The sequence below is a fragment of the Peromyscus maniculatus genome, chromosome 6 (assembly GCF_049852395.1).
Source record: "Peromyscus maniculatus bairdii isolate BWxNUB_F1_BW_parent chromosome 6, HU_Pman_BW_mat_3.1, whole genome shotgun sequence".
NCBI classification, from domain to species: domain Eukaryota; kingdom Metazoa; phylum Chordata; class Mammalia; order Rodentia; family Cricetidae; genus Peromyscus; species Peromyscus maniculatus.
In genome coordinates, this window is record NC_134857.1 from 137,830,795 (window position 1) to 137,843,171 (window position 12,377).

Genomic DNA, 12,377 nt, shown 5'->3' on the forward strand with positions numbered 1-12,377 from the left:
CTTCAGTCTTTGCATATGTGTGCATATGTGTCGTCCAAGAATACACGTTAAGAGTATAGGTCTGCAAATGGATCCAGGACATGGAGGAGATTGCAGTCATAATCTCTACCATTGACTCTCAAATTATAATCCCCATCTTGGTGTGTGTGTGTGTGTGTGTGTGTGTGTGTGTGTGTGTGTGTGTGTGTGTGTGTGTAAAGGTTACAGAATAGGTACAAGTGGATTAAGAGGCTGCAGAGTTCAAAGAGGCCTTACTAGAGGCAGAGAGCTAATATAGACACAGAGAATTAAAGCAGGTAGCTGTATATTAATGATGCTAGTTGGAGAGTTGCTGGAGTGTAAGCCATGTCACAGGGTTTCAGGGTAAGACCAATGACAGGGGTTAAGTGTCATTAAGGCAAAGTGCAGGACCAGGTCAAGATGGGTGGATAGATGGATAGATGGACACATAATGGGTGGTTGGGTGGGTGAATGAATGGAAGGATGGATGGACACATGGATAGATGGGTGGGTAGATGGATGGATGGATGGATGGATGGATGGATGGATGGATGGATGTTGATTTGAATGTATCACATCTAATATTGAGCTACAGTCCTTGAGACAGTCAGAAGTTATCTGCTTGTGGTCACCTGACATGTACACCAGGTAGTCAGATGCTAGGTCAGTAGGACTACTGTCATCCCAGGATTTGGGGTCATTCTAATGGGGTCCCAAGAGAGGGTGTTTCAATCTATCTTGATTTTGTGCGTTTGAAAGGTTTCCAGACCTGTTTTTCCTGATGTGATTTCAATATACTCGTGTATTCCTGTGTCACCAACTTACTTTAATAAGTTCATAGATGACTCTTATCTATTTTCATGTATAAGTCATTTATCAGTCTGTACCTCATGGGTGTTTCTGCTGACATCTGAGAGCATCCTGCCTCTGCATCAGTACTCAAACAGGAGTCAAATGCTGCCTAGAAAATGGAGTCACTTGGGACCAGGCACAGCCTGAAGCTACTTTCACACAAGGAGTAACTGAAAGCAGAACACAGCCTGATCTCAACAAGAGAGGCTGAGAGGATCCCAGTGAACATAGCTGTCATGTTAGGTAGGTCTGATAGAAGATATTTCTATAGCAATCCAGGATGAGAGTTTGCAGACAACTGCCTGGAATATTCTGTCTGTCCATATGTTTGTCTCTGTCTCTGTCTGTCTGTCTGTCTGTCTGTCTCTCTTTCTGTCTCTGTCTGACTCTCTCTCTCTCTCTCTCTCTCTCTCTCTCTCTCTCTCTCTCTCTCTACTTTCCAGACCTTGGTTTAAGCATCATTCCCTCAGAGAGACCTTCCATGCCTACACTAAATTAAATTATCTGGTACAAATTCTCAGACACCTTGAAAAAAAATTTTTTTTGAAACAGGGTCTCTCTAAATAGCCTACATGGCCTGGAACTCACAGAGATCCTCCTGCCTCTGCTTCTTGAGTGCTGGAATTAAAAGCATGGGCCACCATGGCCAGCACCATCCCAAACTTTTTTTGTTTGTTTGTTTGTTTGTTTGTTTGTTTTGAGACAGCGTTTCTCTGTGTAGTTCTGGCTGTCTTAGAACTCACTGTGTAGACAAGGCTGGTCTCAAACTAAGAGATCCACCTGCCTCTGCCTCCCAAGTGGCATCAAAGGCATGTGTTACCACTGCCCAGTCCATCCTGAACTTTTATTAAAGCTAGTGTTCACCACAATTCATAGCTCCACATTTATTACTGCACATGTTTTTATGGACTGGGACTGTGTCTTCCAGACTTGGATAGCAAAGTGCTCTGCACTCAGTAACATACAGCACATAGCAGAGGCTGAGGAAAGGGCTTTATGTGGGAACAAAATTGGTTTTCCTGTTCAGGATTTCTTTCCTCGGAGGTGAGCCCCACTTCCTAAAGCCCATGCTACTTCAGTCTCTGGAACTCACAGAGCCTGTCTAGAAAACTGTTAAGGCTCAGCATGTGAATGATATGAAGTTGGATGATATCTCAAAGTCCTGCCCTTCAGGCCAGACCTGGATCAGAACCATGTCTGACCTCTCTTCAAGTGATGCTCACATACCTAAACTCTTCTACTAAGCTCTGTCTTTCTATTCCTTCATCTCCCTCCTCCCCACAGGACACTTCTTCACCTCTTTCCCCCTCCAAAGCTCAAAGATATAACAACAGAGCAGCAGGAACAAAAGCACTTCAGACTCACACAGACCTGTGTACATGTTCAGACTCGGGCAAATAACACCTGCATGAACTAGAATAAGTTCCCTAAGCCCACAGAGTCTGTGTTCACATACATAATGTGGATGTATGATGGACAGAAACATTAATTTGGGGGGGAGGGTGTTTTCGAGACAGTATCCTGTATTATATCTTATGCACACCTGTACTTGGAACCTGTTGATTTCTCTTATTGTTTGTTGTGTCACATGTGAGTACATTTCTCCCTAGAGACATGTTTTCAAAGTATGGAAATACCCACCAAGAAAGGCCTGAGTCAGAGCCCTTTGTGATTAAGAATGTGTCCTAAGCTTGTCTTTCATACCCTGACACAAGAAAGTCAAAGCAACCCCAGAGGGGGACTTGCTACAAGCTTCCAGAGGCTTCAGAGGTTGCAACAAAGACATGAAAATCAATCTTGAACTCCATCTTTTAATTTCTCTTTTCATGGTTGCTGTTCTCAGATGGAGAATGCAATTAAAATTAATGTCGGATTAGTTCACTTTCCTCAAAATGAACATTGGTCAGATTCTATCTGAGGGGTCTGTAACATCTCTTCTGTAATTATTTTTAAATATATTAGTGGAGATCTGGGTATTGTAGAACAAGGGGAGTGTTTCTGGGAGACAGGAGTTCTGGGTTCTGGCTCTGGTTCTGTGATTTACTGTGTGACCCAGGGAAAGTCATGTCCTCTGGTTGGACACCATCATCTCTGTAAAATGGACCTGCTGCAACCTCACAGAATTGTCTAAGGCTTACAAGAGTCATGCATATTAAGGCAAAATTACAATCAACTTTATGATCACTACCCATGCTCCTGGAAAATATGACTGACATAAACCGCACAGGAACCAGACCACTGGGACTGGACACAAACACCACATCGTGCGAATTGCTAACTACAGAAGGATAACTGGCTTACACTGTAATAAAACGGATTTTGCTTTTTACTGTTAAATGACAAAGGAAGGATGAAAACAGCTGGGCCCACTGTTGAGTATTAAACACATTAGAAAATTTTAGCTCTAATAACACATGGTGGTTGGAAACTGAATCACAGGGCATGCACTTTCCACTCCTGCAAAAAAGTTCTGATCATGTCAATCTAGCTTGCTGTTTGTCCTAAGTACTCCTGTGGTCCCCCTAGTGTTTCTCTTCAGCACCCTCATTGGTGTCTCAGGATATTACCACCGAGGAAACACTCATTCATTCAGTCCTTGTCAACATCTGTTGGCTGTGAGCTCAGACACTTTCATGGAGCACCTGGATTTTAGTTGGTGGCATAAAAAGTTCAATAGCTATAGTCTAAATCTATCTACATCAACCTAAGTCCTGGAGTGATTGTAGCTATTCAGAAAAAGTGCACAGTGTTCACGGGAGGCTAACACTGTTAAAGTAAGTGCATGACTACAATCAGGCACCATGTTTAACAGCTGTCATGGTGCAGTGGATTCACAACCCTATTAAACTTTATCCTTCTGCCATTCCTGCTTAGAACAAACCAGATCCTTTCCTTTGTCTCAGATCATGAAACTGACAACATTTATATCCAGATCAATGCTAGAGAATGTAAAATTCTCCTGAAAGAAGACAAAAGCCTTATAATCATTTTGCTTGAGGGAAACCAAATGAAAAGGATCTTCTGATAGGCTGGATGCATCTACAGAGCCCCATTGTGCTATCTCAGGTTCTACTTTAGAGGCCAACATTTTTAAAGACTTCTTAAAATAAAAATAACATTGGAACAAGAAAAGGTCCTGTGAAAATGAGCAGAATCCCTCTTGGTGTTTACCTTTTCACTCTAAAAAATTCATTTAAATTAATCTTTATAGATACATGAAAATTCCACATTATACTCATCAAAAATATTTAAACCTGGCTGAATATGTCTATCTCTTCAAGTATTTATTGCTTCATAGTTCAAAAGAAAACATTTAACACCCTTTCTTCTGGTTGTGAAATGTCCAGACAGTGCATTCCTGCTGTCTACAGCCACCTGCTGCACAGACACAACAGGGCTTCTTGTCCCTACCTGACTGCAGCTTGGAACCCACTGGCCAGTCACTGCCATCCTACCCTGTCCCCACTCTCCCCACCCTCCAGTAACCACTGCTCAACTCTAAACTTCTTTGAAATCCACATTTTCAGATTACATATGTGAGTGAGGTCATGTAATGTTTGTCTTTCTGTGCCTGGCTTATTTCACTTAACATGATGATTTATAGTCCATCCACATCCTCACACATGGTAGACTCCCTTTTGCTGTCTGGCTGTGTAGCATCCATGGTATAGCTGCAACACAGTTTCTCTATCTACTCATCCATCATCTACTCTCCCACTGTTTCTAATTCTTTTCTTTTTTAAAATATGATCTTAATTAAAATAGAATTGCACTGCTTTCCCTTCCCTCCCTCCAGCTGCTCCCAGCTATGCACTCTTGAACCCCTGCCCACTCGCAAGTTAACAGCCTCTTTGTCTCTGACTATTGTTACATACAAGCACATTTACATGTGTATACACAAAATATATAAATATAGACAGCTAAGTCCACTTTTTGATGGTGTGCAATGGTTTCCAGGCTGACCACTCTACATTGAACAACCAATCAGGGGTCTCATGACTGAGAGAGGCTAAAGTTTCTATATAATAAACAAAGAGGTATAAATGTCTCGACACACTATCATTTTTTTCAGATTTACACCCAAGAGTACAGTTGCTGGGTTATTTTTATCTTTTTTATGAATGTCTACACTACTTTCCATGATGTCTGAACCACTTTCCATCCCCACCACACCCCTTGCGAACACTAGCTTCAGTCTTTCTGAAAATAGCCATTCTTACTAGGTTGTGGTAACATCTCACTGTGGTTTCCGTTTCTCTGATAACTACATTCCCCAGCTTTGTTTTCAGATGCCTAGTGGCCACATGAGTGTTTACTTTTGAGAAATGTCTGCTTAGAACTACTGCCTGCTCTTAGTCAGACTACTGTCACTGCTGTTGCTGTTCTGTTACTCACATTGAGTTCTTAGTGTTCTTATAGACGCCCCCAGCAGATGCATGTGTTGTGAATACTTTCTCTAATTCATTAGGGTTTTTCCTCATCCTGTTGGTTCCCATGACTGGGGATACTTTGTAATTTGATGAAAGTTAATTTTTTTTCTATTTTTGTCTTTGCTTCCTGTAGTCTTAGGGTCCTGTCCAAAAGCTCCTTGCAAGTGTTTTGACGTGATTCTTCTGTGTTCCTTCAGGAAGCAGCATTTCAAAGTTTGGGGGGCATATTTAAGGCATGTTGTGCCTCTCAGACAAATTATGTGCTTGGTTCTGAAAAAGCTCATAGTTTAATAGTATAAGGATAGTGGGAACAGAGAGGGCAGGCACTTGAAGAGTCTTAAAAGAACAAATGATCCTTTCATGAACCCAGTGGGGTGATCTATTGTTCTGAGAAGAAGCCACTCATTTAATGAGAACAAATTGATTTTTCACATAAAAATTTAGAAGGCTCTGAAATAAACAGAAGGTTTTTTTTTTCCACTTCATCTTCCTGGACAAGGATTTTCTGTAATAATAAAGTCAGGTTGAAGCAAAGGTTGAAAGCAAAACCATGTTAACGCAAACAGAATGTGTCTGAATGCCAATGGGTCAAGAGTAGAAATAGATTAAATGTAAAAGAAAATTTGAGACTAAATTTTGACAGTTCTCACATGCAATTCTGAAGAATCTGAAATATGGATAAAGGGAAAATGGTGAGGATTCATGTTTGTTCAAATGCCAAAGTGCTTTTCAGAGAGTGAGAAATAGAGACAATCATGGAGGTAGAAATAAAACTAGACATAGACATGGAGATAGAATAGAGACAAGTAGACATGGAGAAACAGGTGGACATGGAGACAAGTAGACATGGAGATAGAGGTGGACATGGAGATAGAATGGAGACAAGTAGACATGGAGAAACAGGTGGACATGGAGACAAGTAGACATGGAGATAGAGGTGGACATGGAGATAGAATGGAGACAAGTAGACATGGAGAAACAGGTGGACATGGAGATAGAATGGAGACAAGTAGACATGGAGATAGAGGTGGACATGGAGATAGAATGGAGACAAGTAGACATGGAGATAGAGGTGGACATGGAGATAGAATGGAGACAAGTAGACATGGAGATAGAGGTGGACATGGAGATAGAATGGAGACAAGTAGACATGGAGATAGAGGTGGACATGGAGATAGAATGGAGACAAGTAGACATGGAGATAGAGGTGGACATAGAGATAGAATGGAGACAAGTAGACATGGAGAAACAGGTAGACACGGAGACAAGTAGACATGCAGATAGAGGTGGACATGGAGATAGAATGGAGATAAGTAGACATGGAGATAGAGGTGGACATGGAGACAGAGATAGACATGGAGATAGAGATAAACTGAATATGGAGATAGAGGTGGTCATGGAGACAGAGACAGATGTGGAGACAGAGGAAAGAGGGAAGATAAGAGGAGAGGGAAAGGGAAGGATGGAAGACAAAGAGGGAAGGATGAAGGAAAAGGACAGAGGAGGAAAGGAACGTGTAATTCTTGTAGCACCTAAGGTTGGATATCTACCATATTCCAGATGAAACCAAGGCTCTATGAATTAATATTTAAAAGCAATCCTCACCAAATGTTTCTTAAATAATGGAGTCAGATTTTAGTTGCAGTAACTAACTGCTCCATCACCATCTTTACTTACTCACTTGGCAGTTCCTTAATGGCTACAACATACAGGACTTTGTTTCAGACAACAGATGTTCACTAATTAGCAAGGCGGGGTCTGCAGCTTCTTAGTGCTTATAAGCTAGTGAAAAAAGGAAAAAATGGAAATGTCAGATGTTTACTTAATAAAACTTCTCAAGGTATAAGTGGGTATCTATAATGAGGGACAGATGACATTTCAAAGCAGTGTTTTAGTGAGTACAGAGGCAGGAAAGCCTCTAGAACAGAAGGTCAGGTCTTTTATCATCTCAATAACTGACCACAGGTGCATCATAAGAGGAGGGATCTTGTGTGGGTATCTGGTCACATTCATATGTTTCTCATCCACCACCTTTGCTTTTCAGGTTGTGTACAGAGGATGGGGCTTTTCTGATTTGAATGCCATCTGATTCCATTGCTGAAATCTCCTCTGGCTGTAAACAGAAAGGAAGTAGACATCTATGTCAGATCAAACGTTGCCTAAGAATGCTTCCCAAAGTGGCACAGCCTGGTATCCCAGGTCATTTCCTCTGCAGCACATGTCTCTATTATGAAAACTAGTGCTTTTCACCCTTAAATGTCCTAGGTGTTCATCTGTGACTCCGTGATGGCACAGTCTCTAAACCACCTCTCTTAGGGTAGGGATATTCCCCTCTTTTCTCGAGGAGAGTGAATAGTGACTGACACAGCATGTGGTCTTTAAAAGACACTCATCACACTGCCTTATATTGTCACTCTTATATTATTTACACATCACAACTAAGAAAATAGAGATAGAAAGAGAAAGCATGGGTATCCCTCTGGAACATCTCTGTGCCAACAAGTATGTCCACTTCTCTCAGTTCCAGCCCTCCAGTATCCCTGCTATCCCAATGCTATCATTTCACCTTACCTCCTCCCCTAGCTTGTGCCTCCTCTCTCCTTCTCAAGACTGAAGGGAAAGAAATGAAAAACCATTCTTGAGTGCCTTCTTTGTGGAATGAAGTGTTCAGCATTCTTCTGTCACTTTCATGAAGGCAACAGTACATAATGGCATTCATGCCCCCGTCACAAATCAGAGACGCCTTGCTGTAACAGTGAGAGCAAACAGGACTGGACGGCTGACACCTGCAGATTTCAAAGTAAACAAGGCCTAACTTTTTCCACTTTTATTGTTATCCTGTACCAGTCTCATTTGTAAGGACACAATCAGGAGAGAGTATTTGGCATCCAGAAAGAGCATGCTGGTATATGTCTCTATACAAGAGAGTTTCAGGAAAACTTTGAAATGTATTGTCCAGTTCCCTCAAAAAGAGGTCTTCAAAGAAGAAATTCACTCCTCTCCAGAACACTCTCCTGTGATATCTCAACATGGTCTCACTCTTTACCTACAGCTGTGGACTAAACACCCTAGAGCAGGGGCTTTCTACAGCTTACAGTGTTGTTGCAACAGAGATACAGAGCAACCAAGAATGCTTCCCAAGCTTTACTTTTTTTTTAATTAAGAAAAAAATTTTATTCATTTTACACACCAATTAAAGATCTCCCTCTTCCCTCCTCCTCCAACCTCCCCCTCCCAACCCACCTCCCCCATTCCCTCCTACAAGAAAGTAAGGCCTCCCATGGGGAGGTCTACGCTTAGTAGAAGCAGGTCGAAGTTCCTACCCCTGCCCCAAGGCTGTGCAAATTGTCCCATCACAGATATTGGGATCCAAAAAGCCTGCTCATGCACCAGGGATGGATTCTGATGCTACTGCAAGGGGGCCCCTTAAGCAGATCACAGGTTTTACTTTCAAAGAAACAATTATATTTGAAGCAACGTTATTTCATTGATATATTAAACAAATTTTAAGACTAATCACAATATCTTTTAAAAGGTTTATAGTAAAAATTTTGTAGTTTGTTAAGATAACTAAGGTATTACATGGCTACAGCTTATGCATCTATTTAGCTTGTGCATATCGGTATGAAAATGAAAAGCAAGCTCCTTTTCATTTCTGACCTAGCAATCTAAAATTGTACTTACCTATAGCACTTTGCCCTCTAGTAAACAATGGAAATTTTCAACTCAAATAATCATTCTCTGGGGTGCACCTTCTCCTCTGTTGCCCTCTACAGTTGTACATAGGATAGCTGGATGAATCACTGCTGAACTTGACTGGGTTGTTTCATCTTTGGCGGGATCTGTGGCTCAGAAGTGAATTGTGGACATTCCTCGGGAGCTAGCCTTTACTTTTTCACAGTAAACCTTCATTCTGACATAGTCCGCCGGGATAATACTGAGACATTACATTGGTATGTGTAATACACATTGACATTCAGAGCGACTACATCGTTCTTTTATTGAATAATATTTCTCTGGTTGAGAGGAACTGAATTGTTCATGGATCAGAGGAGGCTAATTGAAATAAGTTCATTTTTCCATCTAGCATTTGAGGACATGTGTCAAGGATGTGGAAGGGACATGTCAGTGCTCTGCATGTTGGTAATACCTCACTCAAGAACAGATAATGACCTCTTTTATTTTATTTTCAGAGATAAGTGAGACATAAAGGTTTTTTCCAAGATTAATTCTGAACTTATGACTTCACACTTTTCTGATTTACACATATATGACTGTGTTACTCACTTTTCTATTGCTATGAAAAGATACCATAACCAAGGCAACCTTTATAAAATAAATCATTTAATTGGGGGCTTGCTTACATTTTCAGAGGTGAGTCCTTTATCATCATGGTGGGGAGCATGGAAGCAAGCAGGCAGGTGCTGGAGAAGTAGCTAAGAACTATATCCTGATCCACAGGCAGCAGGGAGAGAGAGAGAAAGACTGCATCTAGCATAGGCTTTTGACACCTCAAAACCCACCCCCATGACACCCTTCCTCCAACAAGGCCACACCTCCTAATCCTTCTAATCCCTTCAAACAGTTCCACTCCTTGTGACAAAGCGTTCAAACATATAAAGCTATGGAAGCCATTCTTAGTCAAATCACCACATACCCGTCCAAAGAAAAATAATCATCAAGATGTTTCGTCTTCTATTTCTGACACATATCCAAGGTCAAAGCAAAAACAAAAGACCCAAGTTTTCATCCATAGAAGTCCCAGTGAGGAATCTTCTGATAAGATATTTAACATAACACTAAACAGAAACTTACTCCTGGAAGGTTGCTGTGAACTATCACCATTAAAAACCAGGACTTCAACACTTTCCCATTCAGTTTCAACTTGTCACAATTCATCCTCTAATACTCTTTCTCTTCAACCTTAATTTTACCCTCACCTTACTTTTCAGAATTGGCCTTAGTACCATCTTCCCAGATTTAGCCTTTCTTACCCTGATACATGGATTTTATTTTCATTTTACTCTGGTAGATTTTTCCTGCTGTCTTGATTACACAAACCTTCCACTCATAAGGTCCAAATGTTCTTTCTTGTAAGACCACTCTTTTGACTGTGATCCCAGCTCCTTGGGTGACTGACACAAGAGGATCACAAGCCCAAGTCCCTCCTGGGCTATATACCAAGTTCAAGGCTAGCCTGGGTGAGTTAGGTAGACCCTTTCTCAAACTAAAAGTTCAAAAGGGCTGATGACACCACTCAGTAGTAGAGCAGTTGTCTAGCATGCTCAAGGCCCTTGGTTAAATCTTCAGAAAACACAAGCTTAGAAATATACACACTCAAATGATCATCTTTTTGGGTTGTAGTACAATTTAGTCATGTCTGTGATACTAGCAAATTTCTTTAAAGAAGAGGAAGATAGAGATTTGGGGGGCAGATGAGGTGAAGCATTCACATTTTATACATGGTACACACACATGCAGAAAAAAACACTACACATAAAATAAATAGACAATTATACATATTTTTAAAGGGGGGATGGAGAAAGAAATACCAAGAAAAAATGTAGAGAGCCAGTGAGATGGCTCAGTGGGTAGACACTGTGTACATCAGGGAATCCCAGGTGGAGGCCGAAGGAGAGAGCAGACTCCACAAAGTTGTCTTTGGACCTCTATGTGTGCAATGTGGCATGTGCATGCCCTCACACACATCATACATACATACACAATGGAAATAATTTACATATATGTGTTCTGAGCAGCCAAAGCAGCAGACGGGGGGTGGGGTGGGGGCTAGTTAAACAATCACAGGTAGCAGTGGGACTGCACTGTTTCCTGGAAATCACCACAGCAAAGGCAACAGCACCTCTAGGTCAGTGGGAGAAGGTTCTTATCACCTCTTCTCACTACCATGGGATGTGGGAAATTGCCAGGGTAGCTTCAGTTGTTGTACTAACCTCAATTTTCTACCCATGACTCTTTCATTCCTCAACAAAGGGCACTTCTTACCTAAAATTCACAGCAGGTGAGTCTTGAGACTTTCTTCTCAGATATCATTTTCCACCACTCCTTGTTAGGACATATTTCAGCAAAATGTTGACCTTAATTCAAATTCCAGGCGTGATCCTTACTGTGTGGTAGAGGGACATTTCTTTATCTATAAAAACAACAATAATATTATAAGATCTGTTGTGAGATAAAACTATGAGAAATACATGCGTACTACCAAAGTACTTGGCATTTCATGTAGACAACATAGATATAACATGCTTTCCCCTCAGAAACCAATCCACTGTCATGCTATGGATGCACTCTGCAGCAGACTCAGTGACACTTGGACGCCACACTTCCCCACCTGGCCATAATGGTCATTTCACCCTCAAGACAGCTGATCACTCTGAGATGTGAAAGGATCCAGAACCGAAATGCATCATAGTTTCCAGCAAACATTCTAGAAGGCTCCACTTAAATAGAGACATTTGTGCCTTTCTCATTTATTAAATCACAGAAGTACAGCTTTTATCTGCTCTGTGGCCAGGGTGGAAAGTTTGGCAGTCACATTAGAATGACTCAAGGGTGTATTTCCTGAATGTCTAACTCATCCTCCATGGGTCTAACTGATTTGAGATTAAAGCTTATTACAAAGATCTATTTTTCCCCAGAGGTAAGCCAAAGAAGGCTCTTTGTCTACACTAACCAGACCACAGTGTGGCTCCTTTGGAATCAGACTGACTGTGAGTGAGATTGCTGAAGGGAAGTTACATAAGCAAACCTTCCTATTTCCCCATTCTGACTTTGATTCAGGAAAACTGCCAATAAATAAGACAAAAGAATCAGCCTCAAGAGCACAGTCCACATGTCCTTAACTTTTCATGTCTGACAATCTCATTCGCTAGGATCTGGGATGGCATTTGTGTGGGAAGCCCGATTTTAGTCTCTTGAGTCCTGAGTCATGGAATATGAATATAATGAGGGTAGTGCACATTCCTGGGACTAGATATCCATGTGTATGTGGGCTAAATAAACATTTCACTTCAAAGAAGGAGTCGCTCACTGTCCATCATCTTTAAATTTTCTTACTCAAGATTCCATGATCTG

At 41.3% G+C, this 12,377-nt stretch overlaps 1 long non-coding RNA gene across 2 annotated transcripts; it reads right to left on the bottom strand.

Moving 5' to 3' along the window:
- Positions 1–5,404: 5,404 nt before the first annotated feature.
- Positions 5,405–11,686, bottom strand: LOC121830545 (uncharacterized). Of its 2 annotated transcripts, none has more exons than XR_013052457.1 (5): positions 11,289–11,436; positions 9,647–9,732; positions 7,854–8,068; positions 7,243–7,395; positions 5,405–7,064 (listed from the first exon to the last, which is right to left on the bottom strand). It is a non-coding gene; the product is annotated as an uncharacterized LOC121830545 (long non-coding RNA). The 2 variants fall into 2 exon arrangements; XR_006073780.2 differs by lacking the exon at positions 9,647–9,732 and adding an exon at positions 11,635–11,686 and having other exon boundaries at positions 6,937–7,064.
- Positions 11,687–12,377: the final 691 nt, after the last annotated feature.